We start from the raw sequence: 26893 nt of genomic DNA on the forward strand, positions 1-26893 counted from the left end.
GCTCAGCTCACTGTAGCTCCTGTACTGGCAGTGACCAGCTCCTGAGAGAACCCACCCTTCACAACAATGCATCCCCACATGACCACACACTGGCTTGAGCTTCTGGTTCTGTGTGAGCTCTACTGTGATGAACTTACTGCACTAGCCGGAAAGTACAACACGGTATGCCGAAGTGGTGTTGGGCAGTTGACCTTAGGGAGGAAAGAAACATTGGCGGTGGGAGGGAGACATGAAGAAAGAGTAGAGGTAGGCGAGTGGAGCAAGTTCACCTGCTTCCAGAACTGCGCGGAATTCTTCGGAAGTTTTTATGCAACTCAGTGGAATTCCGCATATTGCAACTTCGTAAGCTCTGCCCACCCTTTGCAAGGTCATGGCGAAAGGCAGCTTGCCCAGTGAAACATTGGCTGAAACATGTTGACCCAGGGATACAGAGAATACACATTTCCTAAATACATCCCTACCTGTTTTTAACTCCGTCAGTGTGCCCTTTGAAAATATAATTTATCCTCGGGACACCCTAGGCAATTTTGCATTTAGAATCCCATCCAATAATCACAGCTCTCCCTTGGAGAAACTAGGTATCTGGATAAGGACTCAATGATGAAGCATGCCACTTGGAATCCTAGTAGGTGAGATTTCTTTTAATACCATAGGGTAATCCCTTTGGGTTGGTATGGAGAGATAGTCAATGCACCTTAGGGGTTTCTACCTGTTGTTTTATATGTTTAGATGTTTGAGAGGTTAGCAAACTCTATATCACTTCTCACTCCTTCTTTCTTGGAATATAGTCTGCATCACAACCACCACCATGGCTTTTGAAGTGGTTGTATTGACCTCCAGCAGGCCAAACCTTGTGCCAAATTAAATAGCTAATCACAGTCACCGAAGGAAAGAGAGCAAGAATAAGTGGCTAATTTGTAGTAGTCTTTCAGGCAAAACACAGTAAGCTTTTTAAGTGACTGTTCAACTGCATTCATGAAGAAACTATGTTCACAATTACCTTACAAACATGTTTGTATTATTTTCCGATGCTTAATTATTAAATTTGATTTTTGTTCACCATTAGACTTGAACCAGTGTTTAGGGACTGAAAAATGTCTATCATCTGGACCCAATTTAATACCTAACAGTCCCTTTCACGCTGCATGTGTCTAAACCAATCTTACCAATGTGCTCATAATACCTCTTCCTTCTTCGATGAATCTTTGATAGTGGTCAGGGATTGGCAAATAATATCAGATATCCAAAGAAGAAATGACACTAATAAAGACTAACTCTGTTCATGAATCAATATGCTTTATCTAAAATAAAGTGATTACTCATCGAGTAAAATACAGCTTGAATCATAGATCATCACACAAGAGAACAGTAATGAGATAAATTACGGTAGTACATCTCAAATATCAGCGCAATGAGAGAGTGGATAGGCATAGAAACAAAAGGATAAAGACATTGCAAACAAGATTTATGCAAGATTCAGAATATCATGCTAACCTATCACGTAAAGTAATAGAAATCTAGAAAGCTACCCTCTGGCCATGAGAGTAAGATGGGCAGCCCCTAGAAGAATTGAGGAGCAAAGTCAAAGTGTCAGGATAAGCAGAACAACAGCCAGCCAAAAATGAGGAAACAACAACACAGCTCTCTCCTCTCGCAAATTAGGGAAAACATGCCCTAGCCACCACCCTCTTACTACTAATAGTTATAACTTATATTCACTAAAGGTCCAACCCCTCATGTATCAGTACACATAAAATTCTCAAATCTCATTGGTTCAAAATGAGGAATGTCTGATCACTCCAATCCTGATGCGCCTAACTTTTCAACAGTTCCTTTGTCTCTAACAGCTCACATCATCAACTTTCGGCAGATAAAATACAGATATCGCTGCTTTTGTGGCTCCATCTCGCAAATGTATCCATATTTGGTATAAAAATATCAATATACTCCACTCGGCAAGGCAGTTCCATTCAAAATGTTCATTGTGTCCTCTACACAACCTTAGCCATCATCAGGAACTCACAAAGGACAGATTACATATTTTCATTGTACATTCTAATAAGCAAACTAAACCTAAAACACTCTTGATCCCTTCTCTGCATAGCAGTAAAATGCGCTCTAGGAAAAACAAATACAAGTGTGATTATCAATGTTATTTTATAAAACTCCACTTTTAAATGTTCTATGAATGCTTTTGCTTGCATTTTTTTATGCTCTGCACATTAATTTCGAACAGTTAGTGAAAAGAAACTCACATCTTTTTGGCTGTTATTTTCTGCATTAATCATGTGCATTTGTGGCCTACACTAACATTCCCCAGCACGCACTTACGCATTTTTCCTTTTTACCCCTTTTAAGTTTTCCGCTGTTCAAACCATTTTGTTAATAATTCACACAATGAGGAGTTCAATCCGAGAAGGTTTTATTTCGCAAAAACCCTGCTCCATCAGACTTTTTCAGGGTAAAATGTAACATTGCCTTCTGAATGATGAAGACATACTGAGAGCTCTTCACTGTGTGCGCATATTTTCAATTAATGTTTGTTGTGTCTCTGCTAGAAATTGTTTTATTTGTTGAGAGGGGTAGAAACACCACTCAAATAATAAACACTGTCATCGCCAGGGTGAATCACAAAAGTCACCAAATAAACCTGTGTTTGACACTCCGGTAGCTTGGCACAAAGCAAACTGGCTTAATGTAGAGGCAAGGTGTAGAACCAGTAGAACCATAATTGTAAAGTTTTAGGTGAAAATAGCACCATAAAGCACAAACCACCGCTCACTGTTATCTGGTGGCACTGGATCATGGAAAGTTACAAGTTTAGGCCTAAGGAGATGAAGCGCACATTGAAGACAGGAAACAGGTTCATCCCACTGAAGAGTTACGATCTCAAGTCTGCGCAAGGAGCTGCTGTTCGCATTGGTGGGGGCTGCAAGGTGGTCAATCTCGGCACAAGGAGCAGGTCAGGCATTGCGAACGGTAACAGTTGTAGCGCAAAGTGCCGGTCGTTGCTAGAGTTTCATGTTGATGGTTGTCGAGGATGGTCACTGTTGGTATGAAGCGTAGGTCCCTCTGGAAGTTCACGTTTGTGGTCGCTGCGGGCTATCTATTCCCGTCCCAAAGAGGTCAGGAGTAGCCAAAAACATCACCTTTTTTTCAGGAGGAGTATACTCAGATTTCAGCCAAGGATCAACGACCTGGGGGCCACCTTCTGGGTATCAGGACTCACTCCAGCAGAGGCCAGCAGCAGTGCTTAACAGGTCCAGGAAGGGCCAGTTGGTGCTGGTCAGTTAGGGAGTTGCAGGGAGGTCTCTAAAAGATTGTTTTGTCTCTGTAGCTCAAATAGGAGGCCATCCAACTGACCCCTGAAGTCACTTTCGGTTTCAAGACAGACAAGTCCAATATTCCTTCTTCAGACAGCAAGACAGACCTTCTCCTGCGTCTTCCACAGGTTCAGGAGCATTCTGATCAGAGGTTCCAAAGGTGGCACTTTTGTCCCCACTGCCAGCCTATGGGTGGGGGATGCCTCCTTTCTCTAACCTTCCCTTTTCCTACATTTTGCTCCAGCCTGTCTAGGGTGACAAAGGGAAGTCTGCCCTATGTTTGAGCTGCATTTGTCATTGGCAGGGTGGGCAACCATTAGAAGTCAGGAAGCGAGTGAGCAATCCTTGAGATCACCCTTTAAAGCTCAGGAAGACTGAGTCCAACTCCTTATGCAGGAGAGCAGCATCTTGCCCCACACCTAAGGCCCTTTTGTCTCCATGCCCCAAAAAATACACAAAACACCACAGAAGATACATTCAGTCAGGTGAACCTGGCCACATGCCAGAAAGGCACTAAAAGTGGCAGTTTCAGTATAGTAACATAAAATCTGACTTTACCGCTAAAGAAGATTTTAAAGTACAAGTCATTTGAGTCTAAACACCATATCTCTGTCAGGTCCCAACCTGACATTATCACTTACTAAGTGGAATAAGGTAACCCAGTGTTAGTCTAAGGGAGAGATAACCTTATGACAGTAAACAATTTTTTTTTAGTTTTTCCTGCCAGGAGATGTACAACTTAAATACTTATGTACTGCTTTTTAAATACTACACACCCTGCCCTATGAGGAATCTTTAGGCCTGGCAAAAGATTTTTTTATTATAACTGACTGGTGTGCAGTTCCTAAGTGTGGGTTGGAGTGTTCAGGTCTGTGAAGAAAAGCCATCACACACCCTGAAGGATGTTATGCTTCATCATTGGGCCTGCTCTTCATCGGGCCGTCTTTGCAATGCCCGATAGGTACCCCTAAAGGGGCACTTTAGTGGAGATCTTTTTTTTGTGAAGCCGTTAGGTGCATGTGGGTGTGTGGACTAGGTAGTGTAGTGAGTGCGAGATGGTGTTTTAAAATAGGTCTAGGGCAACCCTATTGCCGAATCTTTATTCTCAGGGTGCACTAACCTAACTAAAAACAGGAAGCCCTAACTGGAAGCAATGGTCCTAAAGCGCATATGTGGTGCAGAAGGTCGACATGTTTCTTGCCTTTAGCAGCCCCTAATGGGTCTAGTGGCAATTAGTCAGGACCAAGGGTAATTAGAGAAAGTATCTCAACTCTAACACTACCGCAATGCTGGTTCAGGAAATGGCGAGATGCAGTAGTTACTAGCTTTGCATGTGAACACCAGGTCCGATTAACCTAGTGTTCTGTGACACCTTAATTAGTAGGTCTAGGCTGACGGGAGCTTTTCAACAGAGTACCTCGTTGCTCACAATGGAAGGCGGAACAGCAACTAGCCGTGTTCCTACCCCAGCTCTGGTTCCGGTAACAGCTAGTTTCCGTGCCACCTTCCGTTGTGAGCAATTACCGTGACGCCACTTTTTTTCACGTTATGTGGGAAAAGCACCTACAAAACACCCGCCAAGTATCACAAACAAACAAAAAATACTGATGAACCATGGAGGAAGGTGGACCCAGTAGTGCAGTAGACAACAACCCACCAAACAGCCAGGAGGACCAGCCAGAGACCCAGGAGAAGGGCAAGGGGAAGAGGAAAACCATGTTCAGCCACCAGGAAAACCAGGTCCTGGTTGTGGAGGTGAAAGAGAAACAACACCAGCTCTTTATCAGCTCTACTGTGTCATTGGGAACCAAAAATGCAACATGGCAGTCCATCACAGCCAAGGTGAATGCTGTCGGAGAGGTGAGGAGGACAGTAAATAACGGCAAGAAGTGCTGGCATAATGCTAAGCGCAAGACCAAGGAGAAACTGTTGACCAATCGCAAGGCAGCACTACAGACCGTAAGTGGGAGTCCACCGCCACCGGAGGAGCTTAATGCGTTGGAGGAACAGGTGTCTGAAGGTATCCGCGAGGAGTTGGAATTTAGAGTTCAGGGACAGGATAGTGCTGAACATGACCAGCCACATCAACAACAGGGTGAGTAACTACCAGAGGCTGGGGGGGATGGGCCCAATGTCACTCATGCCCAATGAAATATCTACCAGTGCACACCCACAATGACTTCAAATCTTGTCCCAGATACAGTTGTCCCTGGGGGTATAGATGCATATCACCCTAGTCAACAAATATATTGCAAGACACATATTGGTGGGGTCACAGACTTGAACATCTACACAGAAAAGTAATTCAAAATATATCCAAAGATTTATATCAAAACACAATATAAGGGCAATATGAAAGAGCAAAGGGGCACATTGCCTGGAGATGTGGCAGGGTGTCAAAATGGCCCCCTTGCCTCGTCACCACACATATACAATTTGTCTGCACAGGGCTGCATCTCTCTGATGACAATGTGAGGATGCACTGTGAACGCGATGTCAGCACACATGCACCATTGTGCAAAGTTGTCATGCCTTCTACAATACAGTAAATGGACTACACATATCCGGAATGTGTCACCATAATGTTTTACTACATGTATTATCTGTGTACGATACTCACAGAAGTAAAAAGTCCCTGTAAAGAAGTATGACAAGTCAAGTATGACACCAAGCAAGAATAGAAATGTAGCACCAATGAATGTCACATTGCTAAATGGCACCATCTCCCTTAGGGCAAAATGCACTCCTCTACTCTCAAGTGTACATATGTGTCATACCAAAAACAGTATTCCACAATAGTGCTGGTGTGAGTTGCCCATTACTCCTTGATCTGCATGGAAACAAGTATTTTGGCAAAGTCAACAGTGTCAGTGAACAAATGTGCAGCCATGTCTGCTACAATCTGCACACAAACCCTGGCATCCAATAATCTGAAACAGGACAGCATTCATCATCCATGTGACCATCTGCGTAGCATATACCCAAACACACATCACCCTGCCAATTGCAGCTGATGTGATGTTGGGGGGCTGATAGGGACTGAGCACCACAAATAAGCCTTTTGAAATCCACAGCCCTAAAATCTAGGTCCACTTACACACCACACGTGCTGTCAACGTTGAGGGCAGTGCTTAATTTGAGCCGGTGGTTTCCGGTGCTAAGCGCCGGCACTTAATCGTCAACACCATTACTTATAGCACAAACTCAACCCAAAGGTATTGGAGTGCTTTACATGAGCGTCAGTTATATTACACAAGGACACATTAATTTGTTGTAAGCACAGGGAGATTAATTGATTTGCCCAGAATCACAGTATGCTGAGTGTCCCTGCCGAGACTCAAACCTGGTTCCCCAGCGCCAAAGCAGCTCTGGCTGTTACGCCACATCCACTTGTACGGTTTCATGATTAGTAGGTGGTTCGGTTCTAGGTGGGGCTAATAGGAGCAATGGGCAGGTTCCTGACGAGAGCCCTGGTACTTATTTTTTCACAAATTAACCACTGGTTGAGGGTAATGTGTGTTGTTACTGCCTCTAGAGCCTACAACAACAATATAAAGTCACGCTGCACCATCCTCAAAATGGTTAAGCCAACAGGAGGGCAGTAAACGATGCGTGCAAAGGAAAGCATGATGGACGACATGCACACAAAAGAAATCATGATAGCCAAAGCTATTTTTTTGTACATGTGTACTGCATTGTGCAGCACATATAGAAACAGCAATTAGTCCATCATTGCCAATGTGCCTGAAGGGGTCCCTCCTCACACATAAACATTCTCGCATCAAACCCATGCACATGTGCACTATCCAGCAAAACTGCCTGTCTGTGAGCCACAATGACAAGGCAAGTTACAGTGCATGATGAAATGCATGCCTGCCCCATTCAAATGTTAACATGGTGCAGGCCACGGTCACTGAAGTGGCTGAGTGTGGAGTTCATCCTTAAGGGAGCAGGTCAAACTCTGTCACATCCTCGTGTCCATACAACCCCTGATGTAAGAAAGGCAGCTGCTGGCCAACAATGCACAAGTGTCACAACTGTGACCAAGACCCATATTTCCTCAGGCTTGTGACATCTCACCATTGGAAACTAACATAAGTGAAAGGTTCACTGGGTGAAAGGGATGAGGGGCTGTAAAAACAAAGTTGTACCATACCTGCAGATCCACATACAACCATTAAGATGTCACCACTCACTTTGACTTAACAAAATGAACAAGTATTTACACTGTCTGTATCACGGCAAATCAAGCATACCTCCCTGCCCATATAATGTGGCACATTACATCAACCCAGAAACAGTGGGATAGGCATAATCATGGCACAACAACAATCATGTTGTATTGCCAACAGCAAGGTGTGGAACCATGCAATCCACCCTTCCTAAAAAGATCAATCTTGAAAAAGTATCAGGGTGTACTAGGTAGGGGTGACTCTCACACAATGCAGTGCACAGACACATAACATTGACCTAATCAACATTGACAACAATGTGGGACAAACTGCATCACTGTCACTAGTGAACAGAGGACACTGGAAGAGACACTGGTGAGTCTGTCTTGTGCTTCACACAATAGTATGTGACTTGCACCATCCCAAAAAATAGGGCTGACAAGCCCTTGAAACAACACGTAATATGGATTAAAACTCTCAAATGTGGGAAGTACTGTAGTCAAAAATGCAAATGCAAAGGACATTTTTCATGAGATGTTGTTTTGTATTCCTACAACCTGTCATCTCAGAAGGAAGAGTGAACAGCCTTTTGTCTGCAGTGAAACTTAGCCTAATGCAGAAATAACCAAAAAATGTGTACAACTTGAGAAGAACAGATGCTTCCAATAATATCAATGACTACAACCCGGTCATTCTGAAGATGTGGAATGCAAATATGGATCCACAATTTGTTTAAGACAACTCTTTTTCTCTTGCTTTCTAAATCACTTCATATATAATGAAACCAGAGAAGATAGAGATGAAAGAGATGTGGGAAGATTTGTTTCACAGAAAAGATTCTTACCAAGAAATTGTGCAGCTTCAGCTTCTCTGGTTTCATTATATATGAAGTCATTTAGAAAGCAAGAGCAAAAGAGTTGTCTGAAACAAATTGTAGATCCATATTTGCATTCCACATCTTGCTTCCCCTCAGAGGAATAGGATCCTATGAATGCTCGGACAGGTTGAGCTTGGCTAGTGAGTTATCCAAGTCAAGAGGGATTGTATGGGTAAGCCTAGGCCTTGCAAGCACTCAAAATAAAGTACTAAAGTCTTACCCAGAGATGCAGTCTCTTGCAGAATTTGAACCAGAAAGTACAGAACTTCTGAAAATGAACATGGTGGATGTACTATATCCAAGAAGAAGTCCTCATCTTACAAATGTGTGTCTCTATGAAGTACTTTATTACTATACATACAGAAGTAACACAAGTGAAAACGTAGAAGAAAGAAGATATGCAGTATGTGGATGTGACAGTTGTTTGGTCAGACACAATTAAGGAAATCTAATTAATCATAGAAAGCTTAGTTGTCAAACCGCCGAGCAAACATAATTTTTTTACTTGCCACTTTTGCAGCTGTTCAAGCTGTGGTATGCAGAATCAGAATTACTTGGGCACTATGCCTGTTATAAAGACTCTTTTAACACTGTAAAAGACAGTATTGTGTGCTCAGTCTTTCCAACCCACCTGAAAATGTTGAAAGATGAGATTGAACAGGAAGAAATCAACGCTGCTGAGATAGCCAGGGAGAGTTCTCCAAGAAGCCAAAGTTCGGCACTAGCAAGTTAAGATCCTCTGGGAGAACCAATAATCCAAAATGAAACAGAAATGAGTGAGGTGGAGACTGTGATGCAGCAAGCAAGAGTGGAAAGTGTGTATTTCAAAGACTTAGTAGAACAACTCAACAATGAAAAAAAAGAAATTTATAACCAAGGTAAAGATAAAATTGAGCATGGATTGCTCGATGAAAGGAAACAATATACTTGTTCTTCGAACAAAGAAATATTACTATGTATCAGTGGTCAAGCTGGCACTGGAAAAATCTTTAATTAAAGTTCTCAGACGGTATCTACAGAAGATTACAGAATCAAACTTGTCATGTGTAGTAACACCACCAACAGGATTAGCTGCACAAAACATTCAAGGAAGTACTTTAAACCATCTACTAATGCTACCTGTTGAACATGTCAATAGACAGGAATACCAGAAAGTATCTGGTGAAGCGTGCCATGAGGTGTCAAGAGTGTTAAAGAAACTGAAGCTTTTAATCCTTGATGGGGGAAGTATTGTTTCCATTCAATGTTTGCCTTCATGCACTTAAGAATGCAGCAGATATTGAGAACAAACTTTGATGTGCGCTTTGGAGGGAGACATCTCATTATATTTGTTGACCTAGTGCAACTGACCCCCATAAAAATACAACCTGTTTTCAAAATACTTGTGCATAATGAAACAAGAAATTCTCTGGGTAGTATTGGCAATGTAAATATTTAGCTAGTATGAAATGTGTGACCTACTTGACCATAGAGTAGGCCGAGTGCAGCAGTAGAGTATGTCAACAAGAAAGAAGTAAAGCGGGCCTGTGTCGTGGAGGCCGTGATGTTCTGAGAGGCTGCCAGGGTTGCGGGCCTCAGGCTTGGAGCTTGCGACGGCAAGTGGTGGGCCCTCCTTGCAACATGTCGGTGTCCGCAGGTGATCAGTGTGGCCTGGCTGCTCAGGGGCGGGCCTGACGGGTTCGGAGTCCAGCGGGCCGGGGTACGGCAGGTGCACAGGATCACAGGCAACTGCGCTCACGAGGACGGCATCGGCCTTGTGGTGAGGTGAGAGGTGCCGCCCTGGCAGGGATGTTGGGCATTCCGAAAGAGGACCACGCCCAGGGCTACATGATTTTTATTCACACCCCTACACTGGCCTGGCGTACTCTGTGCCATCCCACTCCACTCACACTTACAGGTGGTATGTAACAGGCAACATTTCCATGCTGGCTGGGGTGACATGGTTGCGTCCACTGTCCACTACACTCCATACACCAGCGGTGTATGTCGCCATGGAAATGGGTGTGTTCTGCATACTGTCTGTCCAGCACATCATCGCCATTCTTGGCATTGTGTACTTTCCCAATCATGGTTCTCCTGCCTCCTTCACACATGCTTGGTTCCCACCTCATCCCACATTCCGCTATTGTGTGGCTGAGGTGCCGTGCCTCTGATGATGGCTCATGTTCACGGCTTGCCCAGGTTAACATTGTAAGTTGTTCTGTCATGTCTGGTGGGTGGGCATGTTGTTTTGAATGTTGTATGTGATTTTGTGACGTGTGCATTGCCAGAGTTATGAGTTGCATGGTTGTGGAGTTAAGGTGTGTGGGGTATTCATTTGGAACTTGCCAAGGGGCTGTGCATTTCCCTTGGTGCCATCCTGGTAGCGCTGGTTGATGATGGAATGTCTGAGGATGAAGGAATTATGCACACTGGCTGGGTAGTTGGAGACGACATTGGTGAAGAGTCCCTGGTGGTCCACTATTCCCTGCACATTGAAGCAATGCATGTGCTTTCTGTTACGGTGATTGTGTGCTGTGTCACCAGGGGGCACAAGTAGGTCATGTGTGCTGTGGATTGCCCCTAACACGTGCATGCATCAAGCTTTGCCATATGGTCCTTGCGTGGTCTCCAGCAGATCCTGCGTATTGTGGTGGACGCATAGATACTGGGGTACCAGGCTGAGGATGGCATCCAGAACAGGTGTGAGGGACATGGATGCGGCTGGCTGTGAGACTCCTCCGACTCTGGCGGGTGTTGGTTGAGGGGTACCAGAGGCCAACAGGTGCATCACAGCCAGCAGCTTTGTGTGGGGTGGGATGTTTGTTGTCAGCTGTGTTGGTGCCGTCAGCCTGTTGGGTGATGATGGTCAGGATGCGGAGGATGGTTGTCCTTTTGAGCCTATAGTGGGCAATGGCATCTTCTGATGTTGAGTCTTTGAGGCTGGTGCGTTTCCTCTGGGTCTGCTGTCTTTGTCCATGCTGCCTCCCTGGTGGTCTGGGGGGATTTCGGGGGGGTGGTGGTGTCCTGGGTGTGGTGACAGTGGGTGTTGTTGCCCTATTGGGGCTCCGGGCTGCATGTTCAGTTGCCCGGGTGTATCTGTTGTTTTTCATGTTTGGCTTTGGGCTGTGCTCCCTTGTCTGGTGCCGGTTGACTTCCGACTTTACACCAGGTCGGAGCAGGTGTTAGTTTTGTGGTGCTACTGCGCCTTAGCGCCTGTTTTGTTATCTTATCGCAGATGTGGCTGGGCGTTGAGAATGTTGTGGAGTTGTGTTGTTGCGGCTTTTTGCTCAGGAATGCCTACTCTGCATCTCATTAGCGATAGTTGCTGGGGTCATCTGTGCCGACGTTTTTTGAGGATGCTATCGCCGGAAAACTGGTGATAAAGGCTGTTTGCACCAGCTTGTGAATGGGGCGATGAATTTATCGCAACTTTGGAAGCGATAAAGTGCTGATAACTTGGCGATAGCTCCTTGAGAATATGGCCCAAAGTATGTTGCTATGATTCTATAATTTTGAAGATCAAATACTAATATATCTTCATGTTTTCTTTATCTTTAGTGACTGTAGTTGATCATCATTAGATGTGTCAAAACACTTTTTCAACCACAAACATAGTGGTTAGACGTATATAAGGAAACACTTTTTTAACAAAAGTGTTCTTGCAGTAACTTCCTATTAGTTTGTTTTGCCTATTTCATAATCAAAACTTTCAATGTTATAAAGTAGATTTAAAATCATTTAACACACAACTCACTCTATCATTGAGGCATATATTCATACAGGCACTTACACAACCAGTTACAGGTTACTCATACAAGCACTCATATACTCACTCACTCGCCCATACAGCCACTAAGATAGACACTTAGCCATACACTGCTACTTACTCACCCACAAAGCTACTCACACACATTCACTTATCCACACAACCACTCATGTAACCAATCACTTATCTGTACAGTGACTCACTCAGTCATCCACATAGCTACTCACAAACCCTCTCACTCACCTACACAGCTACTCACACACCCACTCATTTAGCCATACACCTACTCCCGCAGCCACACACTTACTTACCCATACATGCACTCACACAGATACTCACTGATACAACCACTCACATACACACTCACTCACACAGCTACTCACACCGATACTCACTTACCTGTACAACCACTTACACAACCACTCTGCTACCCACTCACACAGAAACTCACTTACTCATCCAAACAACCACTCAGCAGACACTCAATAAAACAGCCAGTCACACATGCACACAATAAACCATCCACCCATCTCACACACCCAGTCTCTCACCCATCTAGCCACTCAGACAAACACTCAGTCACTTGTACAGCCACTGGTACAGACACTTAGACACTCACTGATGCAATCATTCACACAGACACTCACTTATCCATACAGCCACTCACAAAGGCAGTCACTCACCCATACTGACACCGGCAGAGCTAGTCTCTTCACCAAACAGTCATTTACACAACCACTCGCTCACCAATACAGCAAGTAATACAGCCACTCACCCATGCACGCATTTAGACAGCCACACACTCACTCAGACAGCTACTCACACACATTCACCACCACTCACATAACCAGTACCTAACCTATACAGCACATCACACAGCTACTCACTCACCCATTCAGCACGCTTTATCTTTTTTAACAGTAAAATGTAGTTCAGACGAGAGGGGTGTGGCCAAGGAGCCGAGCATGGTAGACGTGTGAGCTCGGAGTTCCGCGCCGGCCCCGGTACTTATCTACATGAAATCTGAGGCGGGAGACCAGGGAACACTCGCAAACGGTGTGTAGAGGCCAGAGGCTCGCTTCGGTGCAGCTGTGACTCCCTGAACTGAAGTGGGAGATCGGAAACCTGGATCGCCGGCTCCCGAGGGCGACTGGCAAGATAGCAGCCCGCGAGTGACTGCTGAGAGGAAGAGAGCAGGGCCTGCTTCTTTTTGCGGCCCATGCTTCGGGTGCGACCTGGGAGCATTGCCCGGCTGTGACCGGAGTGGACTGGTGATACACCGGCGGCCCCAGTGGGGAGTGCGTGCTGCGCATACACAGTGCACGGCACCTGGTCGGGGCTCGTGCACCTGGCATGAGGCCCTTACAGCTGGAAATCAGAGGCCACCTGTGACTAGTGCCTAATGGTGTGGTGATACTGGAGGACCGATTCGGCACCTGGTCACCTCTCTACACACCTGCAAAAGGTTGAAGCCTCAGCTGCCTGCTCAGTGACGCCTACTGCCTATTGCTGGTTGCTCAGGGATGCAGCAGACAAGATCACGACCCATGAGAGCCAGCTGAGTGGGGGTAAGCGGCAAATGTTTTTCACTGCGGCTGGTGGTCTGTCTATGAGCCTGAATCCCCTGCTTTGCCACTGATGGCATGGATTGGCGTTACATCGGCCACCCTGGCGAGGCTATCAGAGCAACTGCAGTGGACCATTGGTATTGCGGCTGAACACTGCACGGAACCTGGTCGGGGCTCGTGCACCTGGCGTGAGTCCCCTGCAGTGGGGGAATGAAGGATGCCCGCAACCAGCGCCTAAGGGGGCAGTGACACTGGGAGTTTGCCTTGGCACCTGGGCGCTCCCTGCATGAGTGAGGGAGCTTGGAGCATCGGCCGCTTGCCCCAAGAGGTGGCTGACATGTTGTTGGCCAGTGAGTGACTGCTCCTGTGTGGGGAGCTGGTCTGGCTCCTCCATGCGGCCTGCGCTCTGTGAGCAGGTAGGCGGTCAAAGTTGCGGTCCTAACAGTGTGGGTCAGCGGTGCATAGGTGGCCCCTGCGGGCTGGCGGAAAGCTGGGGCCTAGGCTAGTGCTGTGGATGGTGCGACGGGGAAGCGGTGACCCCCCCGGCCCGAGTGCTGAGCCTGCCTGGAATAGCTGCGGAGACTTGGCGCTCGTGTTCGGGGCCTATATCAGGGCTCATAGGCCACTGATTGGTTGCTGGCCCCAGGCTTCTTCCTTTGCAGTGGTAGTGACTGAGATCAGTGGCGGAGTCCTCCTTTGAGTGGGTGTGGCCCAGGGGGTCCATTCTGGCTGGAAGCTTGGGACACTGAGGGCCTCGCTGGTGTCCCTTAACTGCGGGGTTTGCCCGGGGCTACCTGACTCATGTGCTTGCTGGAGCGGGTAGTACAACATTTTGTATACCCCCCCATTCTGCATGTTTATATTAATCCGAATAATCAATTAATTGTAATATTATTAATTTGTTTGAAGTGATAACTCACAAACTATATTAACAAGAGAATTACACGTGGGAATTGCACTTTGCATGACTATATTAATTGTGAATTAACTTGTGTATGCATATTAATAGTAGAAAATTAGAATATTATATGTTATATGTTGCTTTAAGTGATGTATTTGTGATTTGTGCTTTATTCAGTGAGTATAAACCGCTCTGAGTGTTGCTTCTGCAAGATAAATACACACACATATGGGTATTAGTAAGGGGATAACATTTTATTAGTCATTTCTATCTTTTAATTACGTTTTTGTGTTGCTTTTGCTTAAGTTGACCATTTCGGCCTATACAAGATGGCTGAACGAGACGTTAAACGTGACTGCCCTGACAACACGAGGTTCTGGGTGAAGCTGGGTGAAGTGCCCATGCGTCACCGCCAGCAACAGTGGCCTGGACCAGACCCCGGGAGAACATGTACCCTCCAAGGTCGTTCCGGGAACCAATCCAAAAGAAAGGACAATGCTTGATTTAAGCAAGTTGGATGACTTCATTATTAGACACCCTGAGAACTGTTCATCGCAAGTCAAGATTGACCAATAAGAACTCTCTAAACCCCAATCTTGATACTTTTTGTTATTATTTTCATTATAAAAGTAGGTAGGGAATTGAGCTATTAGCTCTCGCTCTTCTTTGACGAACTCGATTTCCTGACGTTATGCTGACGGAGAGGACAGTGACACTGCTGGACAGCTGTTATCCTGAATCTATGAGAGACTGAATTGCCGCCTAAACTTTGCTGAATAAATTCTCTTTGACTGACTGACTTAGAGGACGACTTTAGCCAGAATAGGTAAATATGATGCTCTGAAATGCAAATGATGATTTCTAACATTTCTTTCAATATTTCTTAGATAAAGAATAATTGATTAATTGACAAATGTGTTGTGTCGATTATTTGAAAAAGAAGATTAAGAGAAAAGTAATAGAGCAAATAGGTTAATCATCAATTACCAATTCAACTAAATGATCTACCTCTGTATGGGAGGAATATCTTAGGTCAATGTGTTTAGGGTAAAGTATATGTATTCCTCTCATGCCAGTGTTGAGAAACGTATTTTCCCTCAGAAAACAGGTCAACCGAGAGTATATTGGTGTTATGGGCCCCACCAATGTATGTGAGTGAATTGGATGGCGAGGTAGTTGGTCTGTGCCGAAGGGGGAATTTGCGCTGCAGCATGCTCACCTCCTGGGGTGCTGGTGTGACTCGCTGTTCACTGCCCCGTGGTGATAGCGAATAAGGGTGCACTGAGTTGGTCTGTGAGTGGCAGGGGATGCTCATTGCCCGGAGGAGTCTGGACTGAGCCCGGTGTGAAGACACAAGACTGGACCTGACAGAAGTTGGGTATAGCTCGTGACTACTTAGGGGTCCAATTTACCGAGATCTGCAGTAGAGCACTACTTTGGGTTCAGTGTGGTAATCTACTTGGGAGGACTGTGCCTGGTATCGGGTGCGTGATGGGGATTTACAGCGCCAGCTGCTTGCTTGGCTCCCATCTCGGGCGTGGCCCTCCGGTGGGAGGTGGATTAGCACCATGGGCAAGCCCCAAAATCGGAAGGCTGGGGCTGCGCAGGACCCAGACGACAGTGCCCATTATTAATTACAATCAACTGTGGAAGACCCCATACAGCAGCAATTGGGCAAGATATTGGAGGCCATTGTGGACACAAAAGCCACCCTTCACCAAGACATCAGCAAGGTGGCAGTAGGGCTGGGACTCCTATGAGAGGAGCATAAGAAGCTCTCTGAGAGGGTGAAGAGAGCAGAAGTCAGCATTACTGAGATGGCACCTGCACAAACGGCCCTGGAGCAGGGGGTGGGAGCCCTCTCGGACAGGGTGAGTGTCTTGGAATGAAGAGCTGAAGATGCAGAGGGGCGCAACCGCCGGAACAATGTCCGGATTTTGGGCCTGCCAGAGGGAATCAAGAGGAACAACATGGTGGCCTATCTGGAGCACTGGCTGCGCTCTGTGGTGGTGCCTGAGGGCCTATCGCCTTTCTACACTCTTGAGAGGGCCCTCAGGTTCTCGTCCAGGTCCCCAGCGCCTGGGCACCCCCCGAGACTGGTGGTGACCCGCTTGCTCCATTTCTGGGATAGGGATTTACTGTTACGGAAGGCACACACAGAGGGTCCCTATACGGTTGATAACAGTAAGGTTTCCCTTTTCCTGGACTACACCCTGGAGGTGCAAAAGAGGCAGTCCTTCTTCCTGGAGGTTAAAAGGGCCCTGAAGGAAGAGGGTCTGCTGTATTTTCTGATGTTCCCGGCTCGATTACGGATCATATTGGACGGCACCGCCCACTTCTGTGGGAACCCAGGCGAGGCCTGGGACTGGATTGAGGCCTATAAGACCAGGGCCTCCCAGCCTACAGGCTCAAGAGCCGAACTGAGGAAACCAGCAGAGCTTGGGAAGCACTCCAGCCAGGAGACGCTCCCGGAGGGGAGCCCCCAAGAAACTGTCCTCTTCCCAAACCGAGAGAGAGAAGGCGGAGGCTCTGCAGGCAGTGGAGGCACTGATGCAGGGCAGGAACCCTACCTCTGAAGCTGCAGCCCTTTCCTCGAAAGATACAGGGGACATTGACTCAGGCTCATCCCGCAGCGACAGTGTGAAGATGCCGGTGGTGATGCCACGCACAGCTAATTAAGTTATCTGAGGTACTCTGATGTGATGGCTGGCGCACTACGGGAGTTGCTGAACTGCTCTCTGGGGCTGGCGCAACCAGGACGGTTTGAGCGCTACAACTATGTTGTCCTCTGCTCTTATTGCCTGCCCCCCTTGGGAACCTTACCAGTGTAAGGCCTCACTAAGGGTCATGTTCTATATATTGTTTAGGCAACTGACCGTTGTCGGGCTGTCCTGGGCTTGGGGAGTTGTTCTTAATGTGGGTTTTTTAGTTACTGTTTTCCTCTTTTTTGTTTGATTTGTTGTTTGCGGAGGAGGGTGGTGGCACATACATTGGGACATGGGTGGGGGGCTCCCTTATGTCACTCTTGAAACGGTTCCCATGAAAACTATGGGTACACAAGATACTGTGAGGTTCCTCACGTAGAACATCCGTGGAATTGGAATGATGGCCAAGCGTCATAACATATACTCTTACCTTCGATGTAGAAATGTGCACATCGCCTTTCTTCAGGAGGTGGATCTCAATGCCGAGGAGGCTGGGAGGGTGTGGAGGAGGTGGCGGGGGCAGGTCTTTGTGACCACCTTCTCAGCCTTCACCAGAGGGGTCTTAATGTGGGTGAAACCTGGAGTCCCTTTCTCACCTGAACGTACATGGCTGGATTAGGAGGGGAGGTACGTCCTGTTGGCAAGTCGGTTGTCTGGGCGGGAGGTGACCCTAGGCAGTATTTATGCCCCTAACCTTCGCTAATAATGCCCATACTGCCTCCTCCCCACAGATTGAGTGGGAGGCGTTTAAGGTTGTGGTACGGGGTTACTGTATGGCGCAGGCATGTGGGGCGCATAAAGTTAAGCACAAATTATTGGACTTGGAGGGGACTATCCATCGTTTGGTTTGTAGGGTATAGAGGACACAGCCTTACAGTCCTTACACAAAGTGCGGGCACAATACAATGAAGCACTGGGGAGATTGCAATGTTATAATTATAAGGACTATCTGGACATGGTGCAAAGGGAGGGAGGATGGGTGGGCCACTTGTTAGCACGTTTAATTAGCCCTGAGATGGTGGCACCCTTGTCACATGGCTTGACTTAGACACGGGAGATACTGTGCATGACCCTGATGTTATTAATGATACTTTTTTGCGATACTATGAGTGTCTGTATGAGGCCCCTGCTGCAGCCCCTCTGTCCGACGTATGTGACTTCCTAGCTCCTCAGCAATTCCGCGTGCTTGAGGAAGATGATCAGGATGACCTGGGAGGGCCGGTCTCGGTGCAAGAAGTTAGGGCCGCTATAGCTGCATTGGTGCACGGTAAGACGCCTGGGCCTGACGGCCTCCCGGACGAATTTTATCAGCGGTTTGTTGACGTCTTAGCGCCACATTTGGCTACGCTGTATGCAGAAACTTATGAGGGTGGGGGTGGCTTGCCAAAATCCACCCAAACAGCATTAGTGATCCCGCTCCCCATGTCCAAAGAACCCGATGCGGGAGGAAGAGACTATCGGCCACTCTCCATGCTGAACCTAGACTTCAAAGATTCTAAGTAAAGTATTGGCGGGTAGTTTGCTTCCGCACATGAAATCTCTGATTCACCCCGACCAAAATGGGATATCCCCACTCGCAGTACCTCCTATAATATCTGTAGGCTCTACTCCGTGCTTTACCACACGGATGCCCAGGCCCTGCAGCAAGCGGCGGTGTTATCGGTAGATCTAGAGAAAGCATTTGACACGGTGAGTTGGGAGTACCTGTTTGAGGTGATGCGTCGTATGGGCTTTCCCCGCTCCTGTTTGCCATAACCGCGGAGTCCTTAGTGGAGCGGTTCCGACTGGGCTGGGGGCGGGATGGGATTGACTTTGGGTGGACGTTGTCATCGCATTTCTTTGTACGCTGATGACTTGTTGCTGTATCTTATGGAGGCAGTTGGGGGGGGCGCCATGGCCTTGCAGATCCTTGGTGATTTTGCTGCCCTGTCGGGCCTCAGGGTCAATAAAACTAAGACCTATCTATTTCCCATAGCCAAGCCCTTACCCAGACTGGAGGAGCTACCACATGATATCCTCTGGGCACAGCGTACATTCAAATATCTGGGCATACAAATTTTCCAAGACCTGGATGATTTAAAAGATGGGAACCTGGGTAAGATGTTGCGCTCTCTCCGTTCTTGCTTTCATTTTTGGAATTCTTTGCAATTGGCCATCATGGCCGAATTACGCTATCCAAGATGGTAATGTTGCCTCGGCTTCTCTATTTTTTTGTGAACCTCCCGGTCCTGATGCCGAGCAGCTGGTTTAAGCCTCGGCACGCCCTCCTACGGCTCTTGGTCTGGGGTAGTGGTCACCTGCGAGTGCTCCTGCAGACCCTGCAGTGCCCTGTCTCAGAAGAAAGCCTTAGGGTGCCAAATTTTGAATTTTTTATGCTGGCCGCCCAATTACAATGGTTGTCACAATGGCTGGAGGGTGTGAACGAGGAGGGAACGTGCCTAGCAGATCCAGTATCTAGTCATGGCCTAGCGATGGCGAAAATCCTACTGCCGCCTACATCCGTCCCCTCCTGGCCTCTTTTGCAGCGCACGGCCTTCCAGACGAGGAAACGGTGCTGTAGCTAACGGCATCACCCAGTATGATACTCCCCCTTGATTCCCTTAGTGGGTCTTCCACACGGGGACCCTCAATCTGTTTTTATGGCCGCCCAACTGGCAAAATGGTTGGATGCTGGTCTGGATACTGCAGGGGATTGTTACTTCGACAAAGCTCTGATCCCTTTTGCAGACCTGATGGAAGATAGTGGACTTCCCCCGGGCCAGTTCCTGCGCTATGAGGCGTTGACGCAAGCTTTTGTGCAGCTATGGGGCACTGGAGGGGAGGAGCCTGTTAAACACCCTATCCTACATGCGATACTCACCCTTGGGATGGAGGGGCATCTCGTGAAATGGCTTAACGTGGCATTGGTGGAGGCCTCAACTGGCCCACTGGATAGATTACGAACACGTTGGGACTCGATGGGGGATAGGGTCCTCACAGACACAGTGTGGCATAAAGTTTTGTGATATTCTAACAAAGTCTCCCAGAACACCCGACTGAAGTATATACAATTTAACTATACACACATGACCTGTATGATGTCGCATTAGCTCAATGTGACATACAGAGGAGAAGGGAGACCCTGCCCCAGGTGTGCACACCCGGATGCTGATTTTATCCATATGACTTGGAGCTGCCAGGAGATACGCCCTATTGGGAGGTGGTGTTGGATAAGATCAAGGATGTGATCGGGAAAGAGTTGGCCTTAACCCCTCACACGTGTCTGCTGGGTCTTCTCCCCAGACCACCTAAACGCAAAGTTTGGAACCACTGGATTGACCTTGCGTTGGGCTTGGCTAAATGCAGGATTGCGATGGAGTGGAAATCTTGGAGGGCCCCACTGATTTCGGTTTGGAATCGGGATGTCCTTGCTTGGGAGGGAGCAGAGGGCAGAGCTTTGGTGTGGGAAGAGACCAAGGTGATGAGGAAGCTTCTGATGGCTCAACAATGGCAGGAAGTACTAGTGGCATGGGAGGGGCCTGCAGGGTCTGGCAGTGATGAGGGTGAGTCAGTTCGTTTGTCACGACAAATAGCGAGTCCCAGGCGATCAGGCCAAGGTCATTGAGGACTTCAAATACCTGATGTAAGGAGTGAGATTGGACAGATCTGGCCCATGCCCTTCCACGGGTAGGACCATCAAAGTAGTAGGATATTGACGATGAGGGGACCCCTTCCCAAACCCAGCCTTTCCTTTGCGGGTCGCGACTGTTCCTGACCCTACTAGACATTAGCATATCCAAGTGCTCACACCATTCCTCTGCATTAGTTACCCGTTGTTTGTTTCTATTTTATTTTTTCTTTCTCTCTTTCTTTTTATGTATTGGTTGCATTTGTACGTTATTAATGGCATATTATGACTCGACTTACGTACGGGCAAGCACATGGTGAACTGGTATCGAACGACTCCCTAAAGACATCAGTGGCGAATTGAGTCAACATGGGTGGAGCTAACTCCTTTGAGTGTAGACAATGACAGCAGAGATATTATGCTTTTGTCTCCCTTTTGGTTTGTCGTTCTTTTCTTGTATGTACCTGATTTTTTTTTCCTAATGGTATTCAACTGATTGAAGTTTGCGAAATGCCAATAAAAATATATTTTGAAAAATATCCAAAAAAATGTAGTTCGGACAAGAACCTTTTTTTTCTTCTTTCATGAAGAACTATGTTTTTTATGATTTTGTATTTTTTTTTATTTTCATTTTTATTCAAACAAAATGGCAATGAGGGGAGAGAAAAAATTGGAATAACCTTCAAACGAATAGTGCAAAAAAATGTTTGTGTTGCGTGGCATTAATGGACTTCTCTCTAGCGGTAAGTGCTCTTCTGCAGTCCAGGCAGTAGATGCCAAAACGCCTCAGCTCAGGAGCTATTTGGGGTGAAAGCTTCTCTACCTCACTGGGAACTCTCTCCTGGGACAGATGGGTCAGTCACAACTACCGAAGTCATCACGACTCCCAGCATCACCGTAAAAACAGAAAATACAATTTTACATTTTTTATTTTAATTGAATACAGAAATATAGGTTTAAGAAGCATGTTAGTAAACACCTATTGCCAAACATTGTTTAAAATATGTGTATATATGTGTTTTACACTTTTTGAAAAACACACGATCTTTGCAATGTTTCCGTGAAACCAGAGCATACTTATCGCAACATACTTATCTCAACAACTTGTTGTTAATCCTCTGAAACAAATGAGAATGAGTGACATAGAGGAATACATAAATGAGTCAAACATTATGCAGGTGTAATGGTCGGTGGGGGCCAAGAACCCCTATTGTTGTGACAAGTCTGCGCTCCACAGTAGGATTGCTGAGAAATCGTCGGAGGCCCTATCCCCTTTCTTAACCACTCTGCAAAGGGGTCTCCTGGCACACTACTGGTTCGGGTTCAACTCCCCTTAGCTGCTGAGGGTTGCCTGGCTGGTTGTGATCATATGTCAAGTCTCGTCGTGCTCCCCACACGCGTGAAATGATGTAATGAGCGTACCAATGGAATACAAATTCTGTTCAGTTGGGCAGTGCAGAGTTTATCAGTAGCTCTGCGTTCTCTGGAAATGCAGAGTTGCCGAATTCTGCAAACACAGCAAGCGGAGCATAATTTTTCACCCAGGCCTAGTAAAAAAACAAAGGTTACAGGGACATTATAATTAGGAAACTGAATTTAAACAGCCTTAGAAATTCACTTTTAAAAAAAAAGAGGTTCCAGGGACATTATTGTTAGTAAATAGAATAAAAAAACCTTGGAAATTCATTGATAAAAAGCAAAGGTTACAGATACATTATAGTTAGGCCCACATTTCACTTGTACAATCCCATCCCCAAAGGCCCGACACTTTATTTTGTAATTTTTTAATGGAGGACGCGGGCACGTGACCCCCCCCCTTCCACGGATGTATACGGCCCTGGCCTTTCATTTATGAATAGAGATGCGGGCAAATTGGTCCCTTCCCCCGGTCCTGCCATTACCAAATGGGGGAAGTAGCCACTCTGCCCTCTCCCTGGGACAATGTTGGCCCCGGGGACACCATCCCCTGGAGCCTTGCCATGGTTCTCTGGGTGCCACTAGGGCACCCAGTCTGCATTGGGACTGTGGGGAGCCTGAAGGCCCCCATGGTACCTGACGGCTCCCTGTCTCATGCAGGAGCGGCATTGCTTTCACACACAGGGAGCTGCTAACCATATTGCCCCCAGTGTGTGAAAGCAATTTGCCTGTTTCCCTGCTCACATGACAGCAGGCAGGGGAACAGATTAATGCTCTACTTCCGGAACACAAAAGGAGCACCAGGGGGTAAACAGTCAGATCGCCCCCCACTCAACAATATATAAACACAAACAGACCTGACTTGCTCTGAACAATTAACTGTATTTTGAAGACATCTGAGGAGATTTTTCTAAAAAACTTTAAAACTTCCTCACAGGAAAGGCTCACTGTCACTAACCTGTTAGTCTGATTGTTCAATTTTAAAAAAAAGAAACGTCATTACACCTAATTCTTGGTCTATTGTGGAGGATCCATCGATGAATAATGCATAACTGTCTGGAATGGGATCCTCCTCTGCCTGGCTGATCCCCTCGTGGTGTGGGTTGTACAGTCATGGGTCTCCTCTTCCTCCTTGACTTTGTGCACTGAAAAGGAAGCTTGGTTTACCAGATGGCACCATACTATTTATAGGGATGGCCTCGAGAGGAACAGCTCATAGCCCAACACCCATTGCGTAGGCAGTGTTCACTTGCTCTTCTCTATGATTGCAAACACAGACAGTTTGGCATACAGTGTTAGCATTGCCCGAATTAGGATGTAGGTGCTTTGTCTATGGCAATGACCACTGCTACCAATGCTTGTTTGCACGGAAAATGATCCTGTATGACTGAGTCCAAGAGCCCACTGTAATATGCTATGTGATTCTTATGTTGGGTATCCCCAACAAAGGGGAGTTAGTGAAAAGTCTTGTACATTTCAGGTGTCCATGTTAGAGAAATGGAACAATGAGCATGCTTTAGTCAAAGACCCACTGTTGCACATAACTGCATAGTCCTAAAAACCTTTGCATTCCTTTTTTGTCTCTGGTGGTGGCATTGCAATGATAGAGTCAGCTGCTGTGATTAGTTGGCCCAGATAAGCAACCTCCTCTTGTAGGTCCTGCACTTTTCCCTTTTCTACTTTGTACCCTTTCGTGGCAAGTGCAATTAGGAGGGCTATCGTCTCTTGGCAGCACAGGTCCTCAGAGGGAATGCATACCCGGATATCATCAGCATACTGTGTAAGGGTGCTGCTGTTTTGAAAGTTGGCGAGGTCCTTCCTCAGTATCCTGTAAAAGATACTGGGGGACTCACAGTACCTCTGAGGCAGTGTCTGGAATAGCAGCTGAGCCCCTCAGAAGGTGAATGCAGTCAGGTACTGACTGTCAGAGTGCAGTAGAATGCTAAAAAATGCATTTTTTATGCCTATCACAGAAAAGTAGTGGGCATCTGTGGGCATGGTAGTTAGTATGACAGAAGGCTCCCGTAGGCCGGGTGCGATGAAGATGCTGCATGCCCACACCTCAATTACTTGGTTGGTTGCCAACAGGACCCCGTATCTGGGCTGTATCTCCACTGCCTCCAAGCAGAGCAGTGTTTCCACTTGATGTCCCACATCGTGGTGACCTTCCGAGTGAACATGAATTCATGAGGCAATTGAACCTTCCAACCTAGCAGCTATTGTACGTTAGCAATGAGAGTGAGAGCGGCATTGGTGAAAGCTAGCCAGTCAGCCGGCATTGCGCTTGCCGGTCTGAGTGTGCAATGTGGGCAGATTAAGGACATGAGCCTTGTTCAGGGAAACCCAGGTGTAGAGCATGCCAGTGTCCTGTCCTATGAGAAATGAATGGTCATATTTAGTTTGGCCATTAGGTCTGTACCTAGATGATTAGCCGAGAACGAGGGTGATATAATAGCTGCCCCTTCACATGGGTGCCTCCCACGTCTAACTCTAGAGGTTTCGTGAAGGAAACCCTTATGACTGCCCCCAAGAACCCTTGCATATTCATGGAATCTTTGGACAGGGGACTGATCCCTTCTTTTAGACATGTTGCTCATGTGTCTATCAGGAAGCTGTAGGGTGTACTATTTATCAATATCATCATGGTGGGTTCCTCATTGGGTTACCAATAGCACAGGACACATGAGAGTGGGGATATCTTGTTTGCCCGATAAGTATGGGGCTGACCCGCATTGGCACTGCTGCTTAACGGGGTCTGTGATGGTAGGGGAGGATGTGGTCCTGGGCTTGGGGGTTCTTTCTGCACAGCTTCCTCAAATCCAGTTGGCACTGCTAGATCCTTCCTTAATCTCTGCAGTGGCACCTTCACTGTTGACGTCACCTTCTGCGCCATTGTGGCTACAACTGTTTTGACCAGGATTGCCTGCTCCCTGTTCAGGGATATTGTAGGGTTGTCCTGGTCCAGATCCGACTTCTTTCTAATTACTCTTGTTTGCATTCTTTTCTCAACTTGTTTTCTCTTCCACCTTTCGAGGCATTGCTGCATGTCGGGTGAATCCCATATCTGAAGCAATCCTCTGCCATAGCTATGTCCTCTAGCTCAAATGACCTCCTGCCCCCCCTTAGGCCATAACTGGCCAAATCATTTCCCCTCCTTAGTCCATTCTGCTTGTAGGTCACAGAACAGGTGGGCAAAGTCTCCACCATTGTCTCTTGCTATTATCTCTCTCTGGGTCAGTCTGTACTTGCCCTGTGCTTGAGACTGGCAGTGGATATCCTTGATGTTAGATCTTCGAGGGCTCAGATCCCTTTCACTACCCCGATTTGGGGTGTCGCTGTCTGAATCCATTATGCTCTCCCACTCACCTGAGGTTGTCTTACTGGACGGGTTAGAGTGTCTGCTCCCTTTGCCACTGGGGCTCGATGGGTTGTGTATGATGGATGGGGGGTCGAACTTCAGGGGATTCTAGCCCAGAGCTGGGGTGTGACCAGTGGCGTAGCTAGGGGGGGGCGGTGGGGGCGGACCGCCCCAGGCGGCACTATTTAGTGGGCGGCGGCCGCATGCAACTGGTGACCCGTTGCAACTGCCTTTATAATTTATTTGGGGTCACTCACTAAGTCAGTGTCCCCAAATAAATAATAAAGGCCGCCGCAACGGGCCACTAGTGCGGCGCACGCGCGGCCCCGGTTTTTAAAGTGCAAGAATCGCACGGGAGGAACTGCTGCGGACGCCACATCCTGCTGCTGCTGGAGAGGGCCGGGAGTTTTGAGGAAGGTGCGCGCCTCCGTGCTGGCCGTTTTGCCGCAAATTGAATGATGGCACTGGCGTTCACAACGCTTCTGCAGGCCCCCCTGGAATCTATCGAGGTCTTCAAAAAGGCAAGTTATTAAAACACATTTAATAAAATGTTTTGTGTTCTATGCTGGGTACGACATTTTGCACATCTTTCACTCCGCATTTGACATTGTCATAGCAGCGTCTTCCTTATATACAGTACAGAGGAATCCTTTTTTCACCATATTATTCCATGTGCCAAAAAGCAAGAACCCAAACCCAGGTATTTGTTTTAGCTCTTGCACAGTGCTGGGAATCGTTTTGTTTTGTGCAGTCCTGAGATGTTGAAAGCTGTCACGTATCGTCTGGTCTGATGCTGCCTGGGCACGTGTCACATGTGTACGTTGTTGTTCTATGAATATAGGGGCATTTTCGAGGTATGCTCCCTTTGCTAGCTGATCAGTCAGCACAATCATTACCTATTGTAAAGGGGCCTGTTTTCTTGTGTGCACTGATTTTTACAATGTTTTCTTGTATAAGCAAACAAGTTACGGAATCACTTGTCTGCCATATATCGGAACATTTCACAGTAGAACCATCTGTTCCTCTAAAGTTGTTTTGTTTCCACCGATTCAGGTATAACACACACCCTCGGAAAACAAAGTCAGAAGCAACAATGACATCAATCATAGCACACACTGGTAATGCTGGGTTTCATGTTCTAGGGGTAGTAGCATTGCTACCACTTCTGCAAGTTGCCCTGATCTGTTACCAGTTTGTCTCTGAATTGTGTGTGCAGTC

Source organism: Triturus cristatus, chromosome 5_1 (assembly GCF_964204655.1).
Source record: "Triturus cristatus chromosome 5_1, aTriCri1.1, whole genome shotgun sequence".
Classification (NCBI taxonomy): domain Eukaryota; kingdom Metazoa; phylum Chordata; class Amphibia; order Caudata; family Salamandridae; genus Triturus; species Triturus cristatus.